This window comes from Felis catus, chromosome A3 (genome assembly GCF_018350175.1).
Source record: "Felis catus isolate Fca126 chromosome A3, F.catus_Fca126_mat1.0, whole genome shotgun sequence".
NCBI lineage: Eukaryota > Metazoa > Chordata > Mammalia > Carnivora > Felidae > Felis > Felis catus.
The window spans coordinates 33,028,289-33,054,032 of record NC_058370.1 but is presented as its reverse complement, the minus strand read 5'-3'; the positions used below and the strand labels follow the sequence as shown (position 1 = coordinate 33,054,032).

At 35.4% G+C, this 25,744-nt stretch overlaps 2 long non-coding RNA genes across 2 annotated transcripts in view; one reads left to right on the top strand and one right to left on the bottom strand.

Moving 5' to 3' along the window:
• LOC123384358 overlaps nucleotides 1–25,744 on the bottom strand; it is a 272,165-nt gene that overhangs the window by 87,610 nt on the left and 158,811 nt on the right. The window lies entirely within an intron of this gene.
• Nucleotides 2,559–4,544, top strand: LOC109498570. Its single transcript, XR_002155394.3, has 3 exons — nucleotides 2,559–2,739; nucleotides 4,237–4,299; nucleotides 4,413–4,544. It is a non-coding gene; the product is annotated as an uncharacterized LOC109498570 (long non-coding RNA).

The following is a 25,744-nucleotide window of genomic DNA, read 5'->3' as shown; positions in this document are numbered from 1 at the left end:
TTTATCAGGAAGAATTGTCCTTTGTTGATCAATTGCTTTGCACTTGGGAGAAAAATAGTTACATTTTATTAAATAGGACTCATTCTTCAATCTACATTATACACATATCATTGATTTTTCAACATGTCTTTTCTTTTCTTTCTCAATTATTACCAGTTTACATTCTGATCCTGACTCTCACTTGCATATATTGTTAAAAATTGTTTCAGGGGTGCCTGGGTGGCTCAGTAAGTTAAGCATCTGACTTCAGCTCAGGTCATGATCTCATAGTTTGTGGGTTTGGGCTCCATGTTGGGCTCTGCACTGACAGCTCAGAGCCTAGAGCCTGCTTCAGATTCTGTATCTAACTCTCACTCTCTCTCTCTCTCTCTGCCCCTCCCTCCGCTCATGCTCTGTCTCTGTCTCTCAAAAATAAACATTAAAAAATTATTTCACATATTTCTTAGTAAAACATCAATGATATAACATTGTTCAAGATTCTAGGATCTATGGGAGAGGTCAATCAGGGTCCATGGATCCATGGTCTGTGCTGCAGCAAATTTCTGAGTGGTGCCTTTCACCAGCACCTAGTCCTCCTGAACTTTTCATGGATGCCAAGTTAGAACCCCTTGACAGAGGCCAGCTTGCTACTTGGCCTGTACACAATGTAAGAGCCTTGAGAGAAAGGCTCTTAGAAAAAGAACCTCATTCTGCTTCACTTGAGGATATTGGGCATTTAACATAATTAGCTCCCCACTCCCCACCAGAATGGGAAAACATCTCTTCTTCTATCAGATTTTATTTTATTTTTTAACATTTATTTATTTTGAGAGAGACAGAAAAAGCATGAGTGGGAGAAGAGCAGAGAGAGAGCAAGAGAGAATTCCAAGCAGGCTTCACACTCAGTGCAGAGTACGACACAGGGCTCAATCCCACAACCCTGAGATCATCATCTGAGCTGAAATCAAGAGTCAGATACTTAACCAACTGAGCCACCAAGGCGCCCAGCCCCCATCAGGTTTTTAAATGAAAGCATGATCGCAAAAATTATGCATGCTTTTATACAAGATGTGAAAAAAAATGAATCAATGTGTTTATTAAAGTGGTAACTGCTCTATTTAGAATTTTCTGCTCTGGTTACAATATTATGTGCACAAAAAAATTAAAATGACTTTTACATTGAGTTTGAATTGATGGCAAGCATCAGAAGCTTATAAGTTTTAATTTTAACAATAAATAAGAGGTATAGTGGTAGGGAAAAGAACAGAGGAAGAAATTCTAGACAAAAATTTCAATGACATCTTTATTTTTTTAATTTTTTAAATTTAAATTTTTATTTATTTTTAAGAGAGAGAGAGAGCAAGGGAGGGGCAGAAAGAAAGGGAGACACAGAACCTGAAGTAGGCTCCGTGTTCTGAACTGTCAGCACAGAGCCCAACACAGGGCTTGAACCCATGAACCACGAGATCAGGACCTGAGATGAAGTCAGAGACTTAATGACTGAGCCACCCAGGCACCCCTCAATGACACCTTAAAGTCCTGGATCTATCTTTTAGGTATAAAACTAAAAGATATTTCTATAAGTGAAATGTTTTTCAGCCATATTTCTGGTCTTTAAAAAGAAAAAGTCAGCATATTAGAAGGCACTTATGGTAATTGCAAAATAGCTGTTTGAGTATACTTGGTGTAAGTCAGATTCTTACCCAATTCTTGCTATTCCCACCCAGATCAACATTAGAGAGATGCTACCAAGAATGTGACTTCAAAAGGAAACAAAAACAAAAACAAAAACATGACCAGCTTATCCTTTTTAACTTGAAGAAGGGATTATTCAAAGGAAAATAAAAAGGTTTTATGATCTGAAGAGCTGTCCTATAGTGATTGGCAAGCAGTTGATCCTGTTCTCCATGGAAAAGGAAGTGGGAAACACAATTAGAAATAAAAAATAATTTATCACAGTGGAAGTGGATGGAAACTGATACTACTGGACTCATATCTGCTGTGAATGTACAATCTATGCGCTAGACTCTTCTGCACAGTAGCATGATGGGGCTATGACATTAGCAACCAAGACACCTTTGAAAATATTTCTCCATTTCCATTACTGCTACAGAAGGACGTTGGACCCAGTATCTAACACTTGGCATTCTAGATAAGATACCACCTGATGTTCAACAAAATTTAGGAAAGACCAGATCATCAACTCTTAGAGAATTAGCAATTTGTTTTATATTTGTTTTAATCTAGCAACATCCCATACTTCATATCACACACACACACACACACACACACACACACACGCATATGTGCAATGTGCACGTGCACTAACATAGACAAAATAAAACAACACTTTCCATGTGAACTTAAGAAAACCTTAAAAATGTTCTCCATCTATTTCCTAATCTGTAAAATGAGGGTGTTAGATTAGATTAGATAACCTTTACAATCTCTTAGAGTTCTAATGATATATCAACTGAGTGTTCCCAGAACAGGAAGTGAGCATGTGGGGAAAGGTGCATGTGGTTCTTAAAGATAGGACTCCATGAGCACTCCAATGAAACGTCATAATGACCCTATTTTGACATGTCTACAATTCTCTCTGGTCCTTAAGCCCCGTGAATAAAGTAATGCTTTATTTTGTGAAAATGCATAAGGTCTTTGGAAGCTTTAGGCTTGGCCCGTTGGGCCAATTGGTCCATCATCACCTCCACTGCATTCTTTTGGCCAAAACAAGTCACAAAGTCAACCCAGACTTAAGAGGTAAGAAAACAGATTCCTCTCTTGATGAGTGGAGATACCAGTACATACTGTAAAGAACGTGGATACAGGGAAGGGTGGAGAATCAGGGATATTTATTTCTACAATCAATCTAATCCATGCATTATATAACCATTACAAAAAATCTACATACTGCCAAGAAATGTCTTCATCTTCATTAGTGGAGCTTCCAACCTCATTTTTTTTTTTAATCCAGAAAGACTAACATTTCATTCCAAATACTAGTATATGCATGGTTGTAAATTATGCCAATAGCCTAACACATGGACTCATTTCCTTGTATTGTTCAGTGTAAGCCAATCATAGCATTCTCCACCCCTGAGTGCTCTTGACTGTTGGGGATGATGAAGTAAAAATCATCAAATCTTACTGTCCAATACATCTTTCTGCAGTCTAAGGAAAGAGATCTGTAACTGGGCCATTTCAAGATCTCATTCTCCTAGAAAATTAATGGTCAGCCAAGGGATGTGAGAAGGAATGGGAAGATAATTGTTTGGTTTTTTTTGTTTTTTTTAATTTATTTTTGGGACAGAGAGAGACAGAGCATGAACGGGGGAGGGGCAGAGAGAGAGGGAGACACAGAATCGGAAACAGGCTCCAGGCTCTGAGCCATCAGCCCAGAGCCTGACGCGGGGCTCGAACTCACGGACCGCGAGATCGTGACCTGGCTGAAGTCGGACGCTTAAATGACTTCGCCACCCAGGCGCCCCGGAAGATAATTGTTTTAAGCCCAACTTTGATCTCTGTAAGGACCCTTGTGCTTTCCTTAACCTCACACATTCACTGGCATCTGTAAGACAAATCTTCCACTTTTCTTTTTGAATTAAAAATTAAAGTTCCCAGGGGAAATCATGCAATGGGAAATTGACACTTCAGTAAACTTGGCTCACACATTTTATTGATTATGGTAAGTCTAATTATTGCAATAAATCCCGGGAAAACCAAAAAATATATTTTCATGCTCCAGTGATATATATTCCTTTCTATTAGGGTAATACCTACCTGATTAGAATCTACTTCCTCAAAAGCAATAAATAAATCAAGGAATCATTCTAAACTACGTTTGCCTCAGTTGTCCTGCAAAAATCTTAATGATATTTTAACTATTTTTGTGGACTGATGGACACCAAATATGACAATAACACTTTTAAGTTCTCAACTGAGCATTAAACTTTTATTAAAATACAATGTATGAACATTTTAAACTATAAGGAAAAATCAAATCACACAATTTCTGCTACTTAGAACTCTGGATTCTGGCCTCTTTTTTCTTTTACCTTTTTTTTTAATTAAAAATATATAAGTCATGCCTAATGTGAATCTTATTTTCTTTGTTGCAATAGCTCTGGGCTCAGTGACCTGTAAAAAGTCAGACCTTTGGACTTAGCTTCATTTCACTTCTTGTCCTGGGACTGGCCAGAGTGTAATTTCTCTGCCCTCTGGCCTGTGTCTCTCCCACTGCCCCTCATCTTCCCGCAGGTCACATCAAGAGGCCATGCCCCGAGGTTGGGAAATAAGCCTAACAAGCAGGTTCCACCAGAGGTGAGGAGACCTCTTTCCTTCACCAGTGTTGGAGGTTTAATTTGCTCTAAGACCCAAGCTCTTATCTTTGAAACACAAATAATTTATTTTCTTTCCTCTTTTTTTTCTTCCAGAATAAAAGAAAAAAAAAAACACAATGAAAGTCAATTTTATTGATTCTATGACAACTAAAGCAAGCAAGAAAACCCTCCAACCTATTCTCGATACCTAGACATGGAAAGTCAAAAATAAATTTTTAACTGAAATTTCTTCTAAGGCAAATATCTACATAGTACAGGTCACTGATTCAAGATTCAGTTAAAATAACTCTGACACTTATTTCTTCAGTCCCTCAAACTTTCTATCCCAATGTTGCTTTTATCTATTTCTTAAAGATGTATTTTTCAAAGGGTGAATAATAAGAAATAAGAGCAAGCTGAAGCAAAATGTGAGGTGTAGAATACATTTGTATTACATGCATGCAATAAGGTGTAGTAAAGACTCCAAAACCATAAATAGATCCCTGGGTCAACAACTTACTAATTGTTAATCTTTAAGAAAGTTAGGTTTCTCAAACCTCAGTTTACTCATCCATGGGAAGACAATAATAACACACATGAGTATAAAGTAATGAGAAAAGCACTTTGTATTTTTTACACTGTTGTAAAGGAGTCTACGGATGTTATCTGTTGGAACTACAAAGTGTGTTATGAACAAAAGACCTGACAATGGAGGGCACCTGGGTGGTTCAGTCAGTTAAGTGTCTGACTTCAGCTCAGGTCATATCACAATTTGTGGGTTGGAACCCCTCTGCTCTCAGTGCAGAGCCTGGAGCCTGCTTCAGATTCTGTGTCTCCCTCTCTCTCTCCCTCCCCCACTTGTTCTTTCTCTCAAAATATTTTTTTTCTTTTTTTTCTTTAATGTTTTACTTTTTAAAGAGAGATTGGCAGAGAGAGAGGGAGACACAGAATCTTGAAGCAGGCTCCTGGCTCTGAGCTGTCAGCACAGAGCCCGTTGTGGGGCTCAAACCCAACTGTGAGATCATGACCTATGCTGAAGTCAGATGCTTAACTGATTGAGACACCCAGGTGACCCAAAATAAATAAAGTTTTTAGAAAAAGGACCTGACAATGGAGAATAATTTAAAATGACACAACAGCACCTACACCCATGGAGGCACACTTCAATCTCCCAAGTCAAGACAAAACAGACTCTTCTTGTGTTTATTATAAAAATACTGACTTATGGGTTGTATTCTTCAAAGAAATTATAGAAGCCGTTCAATATTCAATTTTATTTTGGAGGGATCATAGAGGTAAAGAAATGGATCTTGGTAAATATCATTCTAGTTAAATGAAAAATAAATGAAGTACTCATATCTCCTTATGTAATGGCAATATAGGCTGCAAGTCTCAAACACTGTTTTTGATCATTTTTATTTTTTTTAATGTTTATTTATTTTGAAAGAGAGAGAGAAAAAGAATACATGTGTGAGAGTTGGGGAGGGGCAGAGAGAGAGGGAGACAGAGAATCCCAAGCAGGCTCTATGCTATAAGCGCAGAGCCTGACATGGGGCTCAATCTCACGAACTGTGAGATCATGACCTGAGTTGAAATCAAGACTCTAAGACTTAAGTGACTGAGCCACCCAGATGCCCCAATGAAATTTATTTTTAAACCTCACTTTACCTGTGTCTTTTTATTATTATTATTATTATTATTATTATTATTATTATCTTAGAGAGCATAAGCAAGGGAGAGGGGCAGAGGGAGAGAGAGAAATATCTTAAGCAGACTCCACACTCAGCATGGAGCCCACTCCAGTGTTCGATTCCACGACCCTGGGATCATGACCTAAGCTGAAACCAAGAGTTGGGACACTCAACTGACTAAGCCACCCAGGCACCCCTGTTTTTAAATTATTTTTAATTAGCATCTATAATATGGTATGTAAAAGGATTCTTAATAAATATTTTGGACAGATTAATACCCAATCATAAATATCTTGTGTTTTTTAAATAGTCATTTCTATTAATTCAAGTCATCTTTTTCTCTCTTTTCCACTTTTCGCCATCTTAAGCAGGATTGTTTTTGAGACTCTCATAACTCCCACAGGTTAAAAGTTGTGCCACATTTATTCCTTTTCAAGGTGCTATAAGCATAACTATAAAAAAAATGTTATCTTCATAACTCAGAATTCCAGAATGCTTACTGGATATGGTACAGTGTTAGTGAGATACTCTGTAGTTGTCATAACTGAATGTTCACTTTGAAGAGGAAATTAAATGTCCCTCTGAAGTTTAAGATGAGGGTGACAGTCAAAAGTCAATGTCAATTTTTTTTAAATTACTTCTACTCCAATGTAAATGGAAAACAGCTTCCACCAATTTCCATGTTCATATGGAAGATAAAACACATCTTTGAGATGACATTTAAAACCAGGAAGAATCTGCCCAAGTCTCTGCCAGAAAGAAATTATTTTCTAGAATGTGGCTTTGTCAACATACCTATCAGTGCATCTTTTCCCTAGATTGCCTTGCTAATCACAGATACTGTTAATGCTATTTGAATTTTATCTCTCTCTTCTCCCTATTATGTTTTCTCTACCACCACATTTTTCTTACTGCTGGGATAACTGGTCAAGCAGCAAATCTTATTGCTCCTCATTGCTTGTTGACAGAAGAAAAGAAACTAATTGAAAATTCCCTCTCAGCAAACCAATGGTTGACCTTATTGTGATCTGGAATATCAGGTTTGCACATCTAAGTCTGGAGTACCAGCATCCCTTCCATCCCTACCTAAGACAGTGTCCCACCTCACCAGAAGATGCCATCAAAATTCACCCACTGATTATTATAACCCAGAAATGAATATAGCACACAACCCGGACTAAAATCTATCATGGTAACTGTGTCACTAAGCCATCAGTGACCACTCTATGGTCCTTTCTGTGTGAGTCCTAGTTTCCTGGAACTAACCAAAGTAAAATGATTTAATAAAACTTTCATAACAGAAACAAAATAACAGCCACAACATTTCAACTAAATGTCCCTAATGTATCGCTGACAAAGCTTGTTCGTCTTCAAATCCAATTTATCTGTTCAAATCCCTTTGCTACTCTTCATGTAGAGTTCTTTTTGAAGTTCTTTGGAGGTCGGGAACTAGAGGAAACAGCAGGACTCAGAGGAGCAGGATAATAACTCTCTAAACACAATTACATCTCTGGAATTACTGAAGTAAATTCTTTCCTGATGAAGACTTAAGAAACTTTATGTGAAGTGATGAAGCAAATAAGATGTTTCTGTTCTGTGAAATCATGTTAAAGGACATGCCTAGCTAGCAGGCCCTTAACCCTAGTACTCAGCTTCCACACCATTCTGGTGGCAGACATTCTGTTTCAGTTCTGTTTTGCTTCCACATTAATTGTTGCCCATAGAACAAGCTGAGAAAAACAAAAGCCGAAACAGTCCATGTAGTGGCATCTCTGTGTGGAGTTAACTGCTTCTAGTTGGTATGTTACATTGGCCATAGGCCACTTGGTACCTCTACCATGCCTGAGGAATTGGTGATTTTTCTCAGAAACAGCTCTGGATGAGGAAAGAAGAGCCCATGACCTCCCGTTAATTCATTCCAAGACCTTGATCATTTAACTTCTTATGGTCTTAATTTCTATTTTCTATCTGAGAAATTGCAAACAAATACGTTTCTTCCAGCCCATGTGCTGAATTGTTCTGAAGCTTGACTGAGTTACAGAAAATGTTTCGGAAATTATAAAGACTTATGTAAATGCAAGGTATGAATATATCACTTGGTCATATTGACTTCCTGTCAATGTTATATTATTTAGTCTTATTACAAAAAGGATTAGCCATATTCTATGTAATGTTAAAATCCTGTTAGGATTCACTATATGAAAGAAGCAAGTATTTTTGACATGATGAAATTTCAACTAAAATTACTCTAAAATCAGCCTTTACAACATGCCTTTTTGAATTTCTACAAATTAAACATTTCAACCCTGCTTTGTCCTTCTTTCTGTTCAATGCACTGAGACTAATATTTCTATCAGTCTAGCATACCATTCATTTCCTTCAAAGTAGAATCCTTTTCACCTGCTCATTCATATTCTGATCACAGGTCAGTAGATATTTCTAAATTGTATTTCTCTTTATTCATCATCCTATTTCCTCATTTTCATTCATATTCTCACACATATGAAGGATGGATCTAGAATTTTCTCACTTACATCTTGGAGCTCATTTCCCAGCAAGAGATTTAAGGTCTCATTTCAGGTTCTGTACCTCAAACCCTTAGCCCCTGAACAGCGCTTGCTCCCCAGTTGCCTAATAATATAGATTATTCTAAACTTCATACAGAAGGTGCTTCCTGTCCCAATTTAACATCTGGAGGACCTCATTTAAGTAATGTTCCTCACTAATTAGTGAAATAAAACAAGGGAGAAATTAAGGGCTGAGTGGAGGGTCAGATGTAAACACTACCCTGGATGTCAGAGAGTAGGTGTGCATACTTTTTATTTTGCTACAATGAAAGAGTACTTATATTAAGACTGGTTATTTCAGGTGTAAAGGTGCCCCTCAAGTTCTCCAACCCATAAGAACATGTGACACATATGCATTATATTAGTTACCTTAGTCACCTCCAATAAAAGGCAATTCGTGGACTGTACTAACTAAACACCCAGGATCTTTTATATGCCTTGGATAGGAAACAGTATTGAGTCATCCAAGCTGCTTGATTTTGCAGTTTAGAGGCGTCAGTTACTAAATTGTAGTGATATCAAACACGTGCACAGGGAGAGCATATTGTTGAGTATTTTTATAAGGAATTAGTCAATGTAATTGCAAGCTGTAAAGAGACTGTTACACAACCTCATTACATGTTGTAAACACTTCATCACATGACATCTTTCCATGTCATAAATACATCATCAGAGACCATTATGTTCTCTAATGATGACTTCTTGCATCCATTAATCATACAAAAATGAATAAATGCCTAAGGAGAGCATCATCTGTATAGTTTGTCATTGCTATGATAACTCGATCTCTAAAATTTCTTATGATATCCTATATATTTACATATGCTGTTACACAGCATGAAGGTAAGTCTACTTGCTCTTTGCTCCTTATTCTTACAACCACCTTTAGCTAAAACTAATAAAATCTAACCTGACCTGTATAGTTTTGTAAAAAAAAATATTTTCAGAAAGAGGAGGAAGAGGAAATTAAGAAAGGAGAGGGAAGCTAAGGAGAAGAGAAGAAAATAAAAAAGAACAATTTAAAACTATTTAAAATAATTGTGCTAATACAGATCTACTTGTGTTTCTGTATTTTTGTGTTGATTCTTTAAGACTTTTTTGACTTTAGACATGCTTTACAATTAAATTTACATAAGCCAATAGAACTGATCATTCTCTGTGATTTAGGGTTTTAATGTTGATTTTAATTTATTCTCTAGGGCCACATGTTATGTATATGGTCATTAATTCACAATTTCTACTTTTCTGCACTACTCCTTTCTAAATCCTATTTTTTAGAGTATGGGATAGAGGAAAATACATATAAAATAAAATCAGACTAAAGCAAAGGTTTCTAATCTTGTTCTATGAAGCCATGTATTATTCTTGGGTCTCCAAAGCTTCCTAGAGATGAGGCTAGTGGGTTAAATCTCCACATCCTCTCCTACCTCAACCACAGAAAATCTACTTATATCTGTTTTCTAATTTGGGTATCAGAGTAGAAAATCACTGAACTAAATAATACCCATGTTTCTTTGAGCTTTAAACTCCCATCATCTTTTATTTTTATATGATTACCAGGGATTATCATGGGATGGTGGTAGTGGACAAAAGGTGTGCCCTTGGCTTAAGTCTCCCATTCATTAAAGTCTGTAAGTTTAAGCTTTTAATGTTATCAGCAAGTGAAGTCACATGTAACTGTTGTGTTTGTGTGTGTCCATGTCTATGTGTGTTAAGTGTTAATTTGTTAAACACAAACATTTAAACATCCCATAACTGCTGTGATCCTGAATTGGCACCGCCTCATTTTCAGTTATATCAGGAGTCTTAAACCATAGACACTGACTACCCATTTCTTGACCTCTGAGGGGTTGTGATCTTCACCCAGCAATATTCTGGCAATCATCCCTAAGTATTGTTAACTTCCTTAACTAATGAAATAATTCTTCTTAGGGGCTGAAAACTGTACACATCACTTCACTAGGTTTATTAATTTAATCTTTAGAACAGCCTATTGTCATCTATTGTCATCCCAATTTTCAGATGAGAAAGGTGAGATTTAGAGAGATTAAACAAGCCAAACTGAATAAACTTCGGCTCAGGTCATGATCTTACAGTTCATGGGTTCTAGCCCTGCATCGGGCTCTGTGTTGACAGTTCAGAGCCTGGGGCCTGCTTCAGATCCTGTGTCTCCCTCTCTCTCTGCCCCTCCCCTAACTTCTCTCTCTCTCTCTCTCTCTCTCTCTCTCTTTCTCACTGTCTCTGTCTCTCTCAAAAATAAACATTAAGAATTTTTTTTAATGAGAAAATATCCAAATAAAATTACTGTTGAAATAAGAGAAATAACCACCAACATAACAGAATATTATGAAAACCTGTATGCCACCAAATTGGACAACTTAGCAGAAATGGATAAATACCTAGAAACATAAAACCTACCAAAACCGAAACATGAAGAAATAGAAAATCTGAACAGATCAGTTAGCAGCAATGAAATTATACTAGTAATCAAAAAATTCCCCAAAAAACAAGTCCAGGACCATATGGCTTCACAGGCAAATTCTACCAATTTTTTTTAAAAAAGAGTTAATACCCATTCTTCTCAAACTATTCCAAAAAATACAAGAGGAAAAAAAAAACCTCCAAATTCACTTTGAGGCCAGTATCATCACCCTGATACCAAAGCTAGATAAAGACACCACAAAATAAGAACTACAAGCAAGTATCTTTCATGAATATAGATGCAAAAATCCTCAACAAAATATTATCAAACTAAATCCAACAATAAATTTAAAAACTCATACAACACGATCCAGTGGGATTTATTCCTGGGATGAAAGCGTGGTTCATTATTTGCAAAACAGCGTGATACATCACATCAATAAGAGAAAGGATAAAAAACTATATGAATCATTCCAAAAGATGCAGAAAAAGCATTTTACAAAGCACAACATCAAGTCATAATAAAAACCCTCAACAAAGTAGGTCTAGAGCGAACATATCACAACATAATAAAGGACTTATATGAAAAACGGACAACCAACATCATACTCAATGGGGAAAAACTGAGAGCTTTTCCCCTAAAGTCAAAAACAAGACAAAGATGTCCACTTTCACCACTTTTATTCAACATAGTACTGGAAGTCCTAGCCACAGCAATCAGACAAGAAAAAGGAATAAACGGCATCCTAAGGAAGAAGTAAAATTTTCACTATTTGCAGGTGGCATGATACTGTATACAGAAAATACTAAATACTCCACCAAAAAACTACTAGAATTGATAAATGAATTCACTAAAGTTACAGGATGCAAAATCAATATACAGAAATCTACTGCAATCCTATATGCTAATAATGAAACAGCAGAAAGTAAAATTAAGAAAACAATCCCATATACAGTTGCAGCAAAAACAGTAAAATATCTAGGAATGAACTTAACCAAAGAGGTGAAAGACCTGTACTCTAGAATCTATAAAAAACAAATGAAAGAAACTTAAGACAATGCAAAAAAAACGGAAAGACATTCCATGCTCATGGGTCAGAAGAACAAGTATTGTTAAAATGTGTACACTACCCCCAAAAATCTACAGATTTAATGTAATTCCTATCAAAATATCAACAGCATTTCTCACAGAACAAAGAATCCTAAAAATTTGTTTAGAACCACAAAAGACCTCAAACAGCCAAAGCAATCTTAAAAATGAAAAATAAAACCGGAGGTGTCACAATTCTAGGTTTCAAGATATATTACAAAGCAGTAAATTAAAACAGTATAATACTGAGTTAAAAAGAGACACATAGATCAAAAGAATTGAACAGATAACCCTGAAATAAATCCACAATTATATAGTCGATTAATATTTGACAAAGGAGCAATGAATACTTAACGGAAAAAAGACAGTCTCTTCAACAAATGGTGTTGGGAAAATTGGACAGTCCCATGCAAAAATAAACTCAAAATGGATTAAAGAACTATATGTGAGACATGAAACCATAAAAATCCTAGAAGAGAGCACAGACAGTAATCTCTCCAACATCAGTTGAAGCAACATTTTTCTATATATGTCACCTGATGCAGGGGAAATAAAAGCAAAAATAAATTATTGGGTCTACATCAAAATAAAAAGTTTCTGCACAGTGAAAGACAATCAATAAAACTAAAAAGCAATCTACTGAATGGGAAAATATATCTGCAAATAGCATGTCATATAAAGGGCTAGTATCCAAAATATAAAGAACTGATACAACTCAGTACCCAAAAAACAATTATTACAATTAAAAAATGGGCAGAACACATGAACAGACATGTCTCCAAAGAAGACATCTAGATAGCCAACAGACACATGAAAAGATGCTCAATGTCACTCACGATTAGGGAAATCAAACCAAAACTACAATGAGATGCCACCTCACACAGAGTGGCTAAATTCAAAAACACAAGAAACAACAAGTGTTGGTGAGCATGTGGAGAAAAAGGAACGCTCGTGCACTTTGATGAGAATTCAAACTGGTACAGCCACTGTGGAAAACAGTATGGAAAACAGTTCCTCAAAAAATTAAAAATTAAAACTCTCCTATGGTCCAGGAATCACACTACAGCTATTTACCCCCAAAATACAAAAACACTAATACAAAGGGATACATTCACCCCTATGTTTACTGCAACATTATTTACAATAGTCAAACTATGGAAGCAACCCAAGTGTCCATCCATAGATGAATGGATAAAGATGTGGTACACACACACACACACACACACACACACACAGAGGAACACTATTAAGCCATAAAGAGAATAAAGTCTCGCCATTTGCAACAACATGAGTAGAACTAGAGAGTACAGTGCTAAGTGAAATAAGTCAGTCAAAGAGGACAAATACCATATTATTTCACTCATATGTGGAATTTAAGAAGCAAAACAAATGATCAAAGGAAAGAAAGAGAGACATACCAAGAAACAGACTCTTAACTATAGAGAACAAACTGATGGTTACCAGAGGGGAGGTGAGTTGGGGGGGGGGTGGGAATCAGAAAGAAAGAAAGAAAGAAAGAAAGAAAGAAAGAAAGAAAGAAAGAAAGAAAGAAAGAGAAAGAAGAAAAAATAGAAATTAAATTACTTTCAAAATAAAGGGAAGGACTTATAAAATTTTTCATCTGAATACATCTAGGGCAAAGGAATAGAGAGAAATAGTTTGGGTCTCTAAGAGAAGATTTTGGAAGCCATGTCCCAGTGTAAATTTTCTTCAAGACGTATCTGAAAAATTCACGTGAATTCTGAAAATTGTTCCATAGAATAGATATTTGTTTCCTGTATCCCATGTCTTTAATAAAATCAAAGTCAAAAGAAAAAAAAATGATGCTCAACATTTCTAGTCATTAGGAAAACACAAATCAAAACCACAATGGGATACCATTTCACATCCATTAAAATGGCTATTATGAAAACATAAACAGAAAATAGTAAGTGTTGGAGAGGATGTGGAGAAATTGGGACACTTACTGTTGGGGATATAAATTGATATAGCTTTTGTGGAAAACAGTTTGGTGGTTCCGCAAAAAAATAAATGTAGAAGTATCAATATGATACAGAAATTCCACTTTTGGGTCTACTCAAAAGAACTGAACACAGGGATTCAAACATCAATGCACATATCAGCACAGCCAAAAGGTAAAAACAACCCAAATTCCTATCTACAGACAAACAAATTAAAGAATGTGGGATGGATGGAGATATATATATATATATATATATATATATATATATATATATAATATTTATATAGGAAATATATAAAATACATATACATATACACATATCCATTCATATATCATATATATGGATCATTATATCATATATAATGGAATGTTATGGAATGGAATATTATATAGCCATAAAAGGAATAAAGTTCTGATACAAAGTAAAACATGAATGAGCTTTGCAAATAGTATGACAAGCAAACAGCCCAGACATAAAGGGGCAAATACTGTATGATTCCACTTATATGAGATACCTAGAATGGGAAAATTCATAGGCAGAAAAAGTAGAATGGTGGTTGCCAGCAAGTGGGGAGTACAAGTATAAGGAGTTATTGCCTAATGGTACAGAGCGTCCATTAAAAGTTCTGGGAATGGGGCCCTGGGTGGCGCAGTCAGTTAAGCGTCCGACTTCAACCAGGTCACTATCTCACGGTCCGTGAGTTCGAGCCCCACGTCAGGCTCTGGGCTGATGGCTCAGAGCCTGGAGCCTGTTTCCAATTCTGTGTCTCCCTCTCTCTCTGCCCCTCCCCCGTTCATGCTCTGTCTCTCTCTGTCCCAAAAATAAATAAACATTGAAAAAAAAATTAAAAAAAAAAAGTTCTGGGAATGGATAGTGGTGTTGATTATACAACACTGTGAATGTACCTTAATTCTACTGAATTGTACACATAAAAATGGTTAATGCAATAAATCTTTTATATTTTACCACAATAAAATGAAATAATGGTGAATATTCTTGCAAAGATTCCTTTTGAAATAATCAAAATAATATCCTCCAATTCAAAATCTTATATTTTCTTAAATTCTGGCCATCTAGACGGCTAAAATACTTCCAGTTGAGAAATTCAGCTGTTCACTGAATAAAGAAATCTTGAACTATCTAACACAGTCTACTTGCTTGTTCTCTGTGCATTTAAATTATAATGTTACCACAAAGAGGGACAATTATACACTTAAAATAGATTCATTCAGTATGCACTGTCTATAATACATTTATAGCTATGTTGTTCCCTCACATTGGAGAGATTAGAGAGAAAAAAATTTCAAATTTAGAAGTGAATCACATTGAAAGTTAATAGTATTTATTATTTTCCATGCATCCATAAACCCATCCTAAGCCCATAGGACTGTACCATAGCTCTACACTTCCTAGTGGTGATGGACAAAAATAAAGTTTGACTCAGCTTAACAGGAAAAACCTGACTCATTAAAGTCCTGACTCCTCCAGGAGGTGTTTGGGGCAAATTCTTGATGCTGATCCTTAGAAGAGAATAAATGAAGAACTGATCTCACATGTCAGTGAATCAAAATGATGAAATGAATTCAATTATTAAGGAAATTGCATGAAAGGAAAAGATGAATGCATCATAATATGGATATTTTATGGAGCTGAAAATATATTTATATTGATATTTAAGAAATATATTATGAAATAATCTCCAACTAAAGTTTATAAAACCCAAAGGTAATTCCATCCACATGAAGGTTTCTTAGCTTGCTTTTGTCTAAATGACACTGCCCAAAGTTCCTAAATAAGTGCATGTCTCATCACTTAGTTTGGCTGTACACAGTAGACAAAAGATGGAAGGAAAATAATTGCTAAAACTGGTCTTTACCATTTCATCTGACAGTATACTTTTGTGTCCACAATAAGAGCGGCAGTAATTACCCATTTCTGTGGCTTCTCTCACAAAATGGGAAAGAAAAAGAAGGAAGTAGAAAGCTTTTGCTCCATGTATATGTGATATGAGGGGATTTGCTTCTGAGTAGGCTTCTATATATGTTAACTCTGGTGTGCTTTCAACTCTAGGGAATGGACAGAGACAATAAACCAGCATAAGGCAATGTCCAAACCCTCCACTTAAACACACACACACAAACAAACACACAAACTTTCTAGTTTTTCCTCTGCCTGTCTCAAAGCTTTTCTATACTAATCCACTGATTTCCTACTTTACTGTGTAGGGAAATATATCCTCATAAAACCACCTCATCCTTTTGTATAAAGAATCCTACTCAAAGCATTAGGAATTTTCACCAAAGTGAATTATTCAGAAACATATAAAGATGAGAATTATTATGAAGACTACAAGATGAGAATTATCATGAAGACTACGGTAAGAAAGAATCAAATATTACCTTCAGTTCCAGGTAAAAGAAGAGAGGTTTGTTAAGGGCCCCAAGCTAACTGCACTCCGCTTTCCTTACCACCTATAGTCCCCAATTAGAGGGTGGCTAAAGGAGCCTCCTCCACTGGAAAGAGGCATGGTGTTGCTCTGGGCATTGCTGGAATGTTTCAAAAGAAGGATAAGGTTGGGGAGGGAGGAACTTGCTGGAGAGGGGGTGGGAAATTGTGCATGTTTAATGAGTTCAAACCTCTTCCACAAATTAAGTGAAATATTTTAAAAGGAAACAATATTACTTAAGTTTTATTTGTTTCAGCTACTTGGTTACAACTCCACACGGACACAATTAATGGAGGAAATAGAGTATTTTATAAGTCCAGGTCTCTCTGTCAATCTGAGGCAAAGAGAAATTCTTTGCCTTAATCACCATACATTCCTTTCGGATAGCTAGTATATTACCAAAATAATTATCCCAGGCTTAAGAAAAGATTTTGTCTAGTCATTCCCCAAAAGGTTTTAACAGTTGGGAAGTAGTATTCTCCTGTGTGTAAATCAATAATGAACTTTGTCCCTTCTCACAATATTTGCATGTGTGTATTTTTAAGCAACTCCTAATAATGCATTATTTCAAGTGTACATGTGTGCACACACAACCTCACACAGGCCATTGAAAGCCAAGTTTTCTGTAAATCTAAAAATGATCGTCAGCCTGGATGCTCTACAAGTTCTGTTCCTAGGAATTGAATCCCCTTGCCTACAGATGCTGTGCTCACCAAAAAAAAAAAAAAAAAAAAAAAAAAAAAGTTAACGGCTTCTAATTGATAATACAAATAACAAATGTCCTCGAAACTAGATATGTAGATATGTTAAGAAGAAGAAAACAAAGCAAAAGCAGCAAACAAAATCACTTAATTCGCCCAAAATGTAAGAAAAAAAATAACTCTAGAAACTACTAGGTGGGGAAAGTTTATGAGAACAAAATCCTAGGGATTTCAATCCATAAAAACTTTTCATTTTTGTTCTCTTCCATCAGACAGAATAATGACAGATATTTCACAAAATTCCTATATAATGTTCTCAGTTTCCACAATTCTAATCTTTGAAAATAAACCATTTCAACATTTTGTTCTGAGAGGATAATCTTACATGTAATATGTGTCCTTTATTTTCCTTCTTCCATATGCAAAACAAAACCAAAAACAAAACAGAAAGAGAGATCTCAAGTTCGAACCTAATGAAGGTAAAGTATGAGCAATCTCTGAGTGGTTGAAACAAGCTAAGGGTGTCATTTTGAGTATTAACCCTCAAATGTAATTCCATCCTAACATTCTGTTCAGACACCATAAAAGGCAGCCAGTCCAAGTTCATCAGCTCAAGTGTAGACTGTGTGAACATTCCTAATCTCAGAAGAGCATGGCAAAATAAATAATCACCCGGCTCATTCTGTTTCTGCTTTTCCCTTCCCTCCACACCTATAAATATAGTTTATTGTATACATAGCTTTTAGGGTCAAGTATTAATGGTGAGAACCATTAAGAAGGCAAAGGTCAGTGGCTCCTGACTTGGGTGACCCTTAAATTTAATCTAGCGTGGTAGGAATAGAATTAAAAATGAGGAACTTGCAAAGTGTGATAAAACCTGCTTTACCTACACAATTGGGTGGTAACAGAGAAATGAAATTTAAACAATAAAAATGAACTCTGTGATCTAATTACAGACCCAGAGCTAAAGGTGAACATTCACAGCCCACTGCCATGAATAAAGGCCAAACTTTGACATCTTTAAAACATCATGTGGTTTCTGGGATCCAGCAGCCATCTTTGGAATTTTATCAAACAAACACTGGTCTTTATTTTTATTTAGTGTTGTCCACTTCAATAAGAGAGATGACAAGACAGTATTTTTAAAAATATAGAAACCAATTTCTTCAGGCCAGCTGAACTTTACCTTTCAAAATAAATCCTTCAAATCGGTCACATTTACACCTATTTTATGTCCCTTTTCAACTTGAGAACTTAGTATTTTACTCTTTTCTCTTGCTCTCCCTTTCCACCTGTTTTCATTTAAATATAACAGTTATTTTCCCTTATGATTTGAAAGATAGTTTCAACCTACCCCTTCTTTAAAATATTAACAATGCATTCTTTCTGATTTTATATTATTATCATTTCCCCTCAATAATTCCCTTCTTGAATGTTTTAGACCTACTCTAGGAAACCAACGTCTGAGTCTGATCAACTGAGAACTGATTTTCAACTTTTGAAATACATTTAGGTTTTTAAAAAGCTGCAAAAATAGCACAGACAGTTCTTGCATACCCTTCACACAGCTTTCCCAAATATTAACAACTTATTTCATTATAGTATAACTATCAAAACAAAGAAATTAATATTCTTAATACAATTAACTAATCTATAAAATGTATTCAAATTTTACCAATTTTTCCACTGTTTTTTTTTCTTTCTGTCCAGGATCCAAAGATAGCATATTGCATTTTTAGGTGACTTATCCCTTCTCATCTCAGGTCTATGACAGTTCCTTCACTGTTCCTTATCTTTTATGACTCTGACTTTTTTAAAATCAGGTTTTTTTCATGGAATGTCTCTATAACATCAATCTATCTGATGTTTTCTCATGATTAGGTTGATTTTATGCATTTTTTGCAAGAATACCACAGAAGTGGTACTGCACCCTTCTCAGTGCATCACACCAGGAGGTACATGATGCCAAAAGGTCTTATAATTGATCATGTAAACCTTGATCTTTTGGTTACCATGGTGTCTGCCAAATTTCTCCATTATAAAGTCACTATCTTTCTCTTTGTAATTAATAAGTATCTTGTGGGGAGGTACTTGAGACTATGCAAATATATTATTTCTTATCATATTTTGTCCCCTAATTTTAGCATCCATCAATGGTTCTTGGCTGCAATTATTATTACCATGATTGCTATAGGTGATTTTTTATTTCCCTCATTCCTTCTCTATTTGTTGATTGAAATTCTACTGCAAGAGAACTGTCCCTTCTCCCATTTTATTATTCAATTATTTATTTATATCAGATACACGGATATTTATTTGATTCTATGGATTAGGATTCTAATTAAATAGTATCATATTTTGGTTCAAATTAGTCCCAGTTTTGGCCAAAAGCTCCTACAAGGTAGATCCTGTGTCTTTCTGACATGCTATCATTTTTTCAACACTTCCTAACATCTGGCACCAGAAAGAGATTCCAAATCCATCTTGTATTTTCTCTACCTCAACCTTGGAATCAACCAAGGAGCCCTTTTTCCTTTATTGAAGAATACTTAAAAACTAAAATTTGATGAAAGGTAACGTGTATTGCTACTTAGGAGAAATATATATTAACCCACATCTACACAAACATGTATATTTATTTTTTTATCTATCCATCTAATTATATGTATGTAAAACCACAAATTTATACTAATACCTCTCAGTTCAACCCACCACCACAGTGTTCATTCTAGCCTTCCCTTTTCCCTGGTTTGTAGCTTCTTTCTCTGCCAGTGGGGAACCTGGCTCTCAATAACCAGTTTATTTACTTACTGGCTTGGTCCTAGTATACACATATAGTAGTTCCAGAGCTGCTAACCTACACATATGTCCAAAGCAAAGTCACTAACTGTAGCACATCCTTTGTGAGTAGTTCTTTTTTCCTTTCACCTTAAGTATATAAACAAAATACTACCTTTTGTTTTATTATTTTTTTAATGTTTACTCATTTTTGAGAGAGAGAGAGAGAGAGAGAGAGAGCGCGCACGAGTGGGGGAGGGGCAGAGAGAGGAAGACACAGAATCTGAAGCAGGCTCAGGCTCTAAGCTGTCAGCATACAGCCTGACACAGGGTTGGAACCTATGAACTGTGAGATCATGACCTGAGGCCAAGTCAGAGGCTTAACCGACTGAGCCACCCAGGTGCCCCTAAACAAAATATTGTCTTTTAAAGTTACATAGCTCTTTGCTTTTCCACCCCTCTGCAAGATTATGTCTGAAATACAGTTAGGTTAATTCATTATATGTATTCCAGTACACACACATGCATGTACATGCACACACACACACAAACTAATTCAAATTAATAACTATAATTATTCTTTTACTTTTTGGTCATGCAAGCATTATCATGGTTCAAAGAGTCAGAGCTATACAAGATAAACCCAGAGAAGTGTCACTCACTTATCATCTCTACTGTCCCATTTTCTTCACTACTTTCTGTACACACACACACACACACACACACACACACACATTATAGGTAATTGGTCTTTTTTTTCCCTCCTGGTTTATCTTTCCTGTATTACTTTTGGGCACAAATAAGCATATTTTCTACATGCATATTTTCCAATATCCTATTCTTTCTTACATGAAGGGTTCACACTACAGGTATCTTTTGTACTTTGTTTTTTTCACCTAACAGTATGGAAATCCTGGAAATTACTGCATGTAAGTTTTTAGAGATCTTCCTCATTCTTATTTACAGCTACACAGTATTCCACTGTGAGGCTGTACCATAGTTTATTCAACTATTACAGATGGGCATTTGGTTGTTCTAATATTTTAAAATCACAAACAATACAAGATGAATAACGCTGTTTGTAATCATTTTTGTACTGTTGAAAGTGTACCTTAGGGTAGATTTCCTTGTGGTAGAATTGTGGGTCAAAAGATAAGGGAACATGTAGTTTTGTTACATATTGCCAAGATGCTTCTAGAAGGTTCTTCTAGTTTGCATTCCTACCAGCAACATAAGGGAATGCATGCTTCCCCACAGACTTGCCAACAGTATGTGTTCTACCAATTTTAATCAATCCAACAGGTGAGAGAAGGTACAATTTTAATTTGTATTTTTCTAACTAGGAGTGTGAACATTTTTCATATATTTAAGAACCATTTTCATTGCCATTTTTAAGTGTCTGTATCTATTAACCATTTTTTCTATCAAGTCTCTAGCCCTCTGTCCTTTATTGATTAAAGGATATTAACTGTTTGGGGGTATATATTGCAAGTATTCACTTCTAGTTTTTCACTTGTCTGTTGACTAGTCCATGATTTTTTATGTAGTCAAACTGATCAATCATTTATTACATACGGATTCTGAGTCTTGGGTAGAAAGTCTTTCCTTAGGGTGAGGTTAAGAAGAAATCCATCCACGCTTTCTTATAGTATATATGTGATTTCATTACTTTGTGGTTAGATATCCAACCCATTTGGAGTTTACTCTTATGTATGGTAAGAGATTTGAATACAACTTTTCATTTTTTCAAATGGCTGACCAGTTGTTCTCACACATCAAAAACTTAGTTTTTGCCCCAGTGGTTTGAGATGCCATTTTTATCATGTACTAACATTCCACATGTACTTCGGTCTATTTCATGCTTAATACTCTATTCCACTAACTAATTTGTCTGTCCGTGCTTTATTACCATGCTGCTTTAATTTTATGAGCTTCATGTTATACTTAACTCCTAGTAAGGGTACTTTCTCCTTGTGTCCAGATTCTTCTTTTAATCCATGGCCTATAAACTTGGGGTGCATATACGGTCACAAATGAGTGATGCTGACAGGGCTTAAGTAGTAGGGAATGGTGGAAACTATGGAAAATAATAGTTTTCTGCATGCCCAAACTAAAGGAAACAGCTGCTCGTCAGCTTCAGCCCAACTGTTTCACAGTGGAAATGTAGGTCCAATATTACAGGTTTTTATCAGAAATCTCCCAATTTTAAGATGTTAGTTTGTTGGCAATGAATTACTTTTTTTTTTTTTAGTTTTATGTTAAGCACTATGCTTAGCCAAAAAGTAGAGCCATATGAAAGCTACATATGGCCCAAAGATTCTAGTTTGCACACTTTATTATGCAGAAGAAGTTACTAAGGAGTAACGTAAACACAACTTTCTGATTCATTTTGCTCCAAATGATTGAAGAAATAAGTTTTTCAAAAGGTACATACACTTATCTCAAAGATGAGTAAAGGGAAGGTGTCCATAGATTATGTGTAAGTAGTTCCTGTGCTCATACTTTAGAAAGAAAAGGGGTAAGTTATCCTTATGACTGTTTTCCTATTGCTGTCTCAAAATGTTTATTATACAAAGTGAAAACAGCTAACTACAAAAGAACTTCGAATGGAGTTTTAGTATTATTTATAATTTGTTTAATTATATAACATTATATAAAATATAATAAAATGTATAAAAATAAAATAAAATGTACATGTACCTAAGCCATGAACACATGGAAAGAGAATACTAATAATATTTTTATTTCAGATTGCTTCTCAAATATATTGAAAAGCTTTATAAAAATAAAATAAAAACCATTATAAATAAATTTAATAATACCACATGGTATAAAATGAAAAGTATAAAATCTCTTTATCCTCATGAAAAGCACAAATTCTTATGAATCCTTCCATGCATACATACATAAGCATAGATAAATTAGTAAAATATGTCATCATAAAAATATTTTTCTGTATCTTACTTTTTTGCACTTCCCTATTAGTTTATATGGAGCTGCTTCATTCACTGCATTGCTACAAAATATTCCATTATGTGGATTGTGTTTAATCAATCCCTTAATCAATGGATATTTATACTATTTATAGTTTTTGCTATTTCAAATAATGTTGAAATGTTAGTCACAATAAACAAGCTATATAAACAACCTAAGTGTCCACCTACAGAATAAAGAAATTGTTTATTCTTCTTTACCTTCTCCCTTATGTATACACCTCCCATATGTATACACCTTCTCCCTTATGAGGGAGGGGTGTATACATATGTCTATATATAGTATATATTTGTAATTCATATTTTACACCTTAAATACTATAATTTCATGAAAAAAAATTTAAAAAATAAAGTTACACCTCTTACACTAAAAAATTTAGAATTAAAAAACTTGCATTTAATTGTATACAATTTGTGTCAGTGCAATACAGTAAAACCTTAGCTTGCAAGTATAATTCATTCTGGAAACACGCTTGTAATCCAAAATACTTCTATATCAAAGCAAATTTCCCCACAAGAAATCATGGAAACTCACGATGATTCATTCCACAACCTAAAAATATTCATATAAAAATGATTACAATACTGAAATATAATAAAAAATAGTAAAGAAAATATAAAACATAAAGAAAAATAAGTTAACCTGCACTTTGAAAACTTTCGTGGCTGGTGTGAGGGAGACAAGAGAGAGGAGGGTTATTGTGTAGGACGAATTTCACTCTCACTAACGAAATCACTGCTATCTATTGGCTCAGTGGAATCTTTTTCTTTTCATGCAACTTTACCAAGGAACCTATCCAATGACACTTGATTTTGCCTCCTTTTGAGGATTTCACAGAAATGTGACATTGCATTGTTTTTAAACAGATACATTGCTCACACTGTTATAGCCTTATTTGGGTGGTACTTTCCTATAAAATTTTCCCATGTTTCTCACATTTTACACATCTCCTAATCTCATTTGAAGTGAGGGATTCCTCTGCCTTTTTCTCCTCCTCCTCTGCAGACAAGATGCAGACATAGACTTTTAATAAAATCTTGCAATTTCGGCCACTCGCATACCTCATTTGTACTTCTCAATGATTCCCTTCTTAACTTCCACTGTAATCATATCCTTCTTCTTAACGCCTTTCTTTTCAATCATTTTCTACATGGGGCCCATTGTATGTGCTCACAGGGATGTTGACCACAGTGCAGTATTAATAAACTCTTGTTACATACTGTAATGTAACTGGCAATAAGGCAGCAGAGGAAAGGGTCTATATCTGCAGACAGCCTGACCTAGAATGAAGCAAAGCATTCCCAAGCTTACTCTTGTATGGAAAAGCAAAGACTGTCCATAGGTGCTTTAAAGTGACAAAAAATACACTAGCGCCAGTTGTGGGAACCTTCCAACACTCTGAAAAAATCACTGATTTCTGCCAAACACCATGGCCTGAAACCGAGCATCTGACCATAGGAGACAATCACCTACGAGCCCTCAGCAACAGAGAGAGAGAGAGAGAGAGAGAGAGAGAGAGAAGAACCATTGGCTCAGCTGTGATCATGTGACATTCAGTGTCATGTACTACTCATATTACAAAGCATCCCTCGTTTAGCAAGTTAAAATTTATTAGAAATGTTTGCTTGTCTTGCAGAACAAGTTACTCCCAATCCAAGGTTTTACTGTAACGCCAAAATGGAAAAAATAATAATAATAATGATGGAGTATTATTCAGCCTTAAAAAAGGATATCCTACCTTTTACAACATAGATGAAGAAAGACATGTATTAAGTAAAATAAACCAGCCAGAAAGAAAAACAACACATGATCTTATATGTGGAATCTAAAAAAGTCAAGTACACATAGAAGCAGAGGGGAGAATAGTGGCTACCAGGGGTGGGAGACATGAGGAGGTTTTGGTCAAATGCAAATGCAAAGTTACAGTTATGTAGGATGCCTAAGTCTTGAAAGCTAATGTACATGGGTGCCTGGGTGGCTTAATTGGTTAAGCGCCAACTTCGGCTCAGGTCACCATCTCACAGTTCATGGGTTTGAGCCCCATGTCAGGTTCTGTACCGACAGCTCGGAGCCTGGAACCTGCTTCAGATTCCGTGTCTCCCTCTCTGTCTGCTCCTCCCCCGCTTATGCTCTGTGTCTCTCTCTCAAAAATAAACATTAAAAAAATATTTTGTAATATATACCATTTTTATGACAAAATAAAATTTAAATAAAATTACGGCTCTTACACTTAAATCTAGAAATAAAAAAAACTCCTATTTAACTTCATAAAACTTGTATCAATAAAAATAATGTCTAACTTGGTAACAAATGCTGAAGTGAAGATTATTTGTGTGCACATACAAATATCTCTAAGGAGTTGCTCAAAAGAGACACAATTCCTGGGTCAAATGATGTGTGCAATTTAAAACTCTTATGCCTATTGCCCAAATATAGAATGAACTGATTTTTCCCACTTAAAAATCATGTGCTATGTTTTTCATACTTAATTTTGAAAACACTATATCTACTATTACAATATTTGTAATTATTGAAAAAACTAGAAAATATAGTTAGATAAAGACATGAAATTTTACAACATCCCACCAAATAACCACCAATAAAATATTTTTCTTTTTCTTTTAGTTTTGAAAGTTTATTTATTTTTGAGAGAGAGACAGAGCATGAGTGGGGGAGGGACAGAGAGAGAAGAAAAAAGAATCTGAAGCAGGCTCCAGGCTCCGAGCTGTCAGCACAGAGCCTGACACAGGGCTCAAACTCAGGAATAGTGAGATCATGACCTGAGCCAAAGTCA